Raw genomic sequence first — 1237 nt, forward strand, 5'->3', positions numbered from 1 at the left:
TGAGTAAACGAATAGATGGTACACTGTTAAGAAAAACCGTAATTGTAATAGGGAATTCTGCGTAGTAATATACTGTTATCACCCGTATTTCAGTAAAATACAGGAAACCGTAATTTTACTTTACTTTGCTATTATATTTTACTGGTTGGTGACCGTAATATCACTCCTATACGTCAATATAACCGTTTTAAAAACGGTAAAAATCGTGGAATAAATGTTGTCAGGAATTCACGTTTTTTTTAATACAAGTTTTTTTTTACAGTGTACCTTTGATAGATAATGTCTCTACAATTCTAATCGAACAATGATACTCGTATGCCAAGTTAAAAGGATATGAAGAAAGTCCCAACACCCCTTATTCAATAACAACGTTTGTTTTCAGGTGATTTAGCCCTATTATTATTATCATTATTATTACTAGCTAAGCTACAACTATAAGCCCAAGGGCTCCAATAGGGAAAAATAGCCCATTGAGGAAAGGAAATAAGGAAATAAATAACTGATGAGAACAAGTTAACAATAAATCATTCTAAAAACAGTAAAAACGTCAAGGCAAATATGTCCTATATAAACTATTAACAACGTAAAAAACATATATGTCATATATAAACTATAAAAAGACTCATGTTAGCATGGTCAACATAAAAACATTTGCTCCAACTTTGAACTTTTAAAGTTCTACTGATTCAACTACCCGATTAGGAATAAAACTTCTAGAATACTGTGTAGTATTGAGCCTCATGATGGAGAAGGCCTGGCTATTAGAATTAACTGCCTGCCTAGTATTACGAACACGATAGAATTTTCCAGGGAGATCTGTATGTAAAGGATGGTCAAAACTATGAAAAATCTTATGCAACATGCATAATGAACTAATTGAACGACGGTGCCAAAGATTAATATCTACATCAGGAATAAGAAATTTAATAGACCGTAAGTTTCTGTCCAACAAATTAAGATGAGAATCAGCAGCTGAACACCAGACAAGAAAACAATACTCAAAACAAGGTAGAGTGAAAGAATTAAAACGCTTCTTCAGAATAGTTTGATCACCTTATAACAGGCAATGTAATTCAGCTATTAACAAACCGGCCTTTAAGATTATGCATAAGGCCTACTTGCATACAAAAATCCATAAAGTAATCTACCTAAAGAATGAGCCATTTAAAAATTAATGATTTCCCTTAAAATAATATATTGCAATTTTGAAGAAATAGTACACATAATATAGAAAAAT

This window comes from Palaemon carinicauda, chromosome 2 (genome assembly GCF_036898095.1).
Source record: "Palaemon carinicauda isolate YSFRI2023 chromosome 2, ASM3689809v2, whole genome shotgun sequence".
Taxonomy (NCBI): Eukaryota; Metazoa; Arthropoda; class Malacostraca; order Decapoda; family Palaemonidae; genus Palaemon; species Palaemon carinicauda.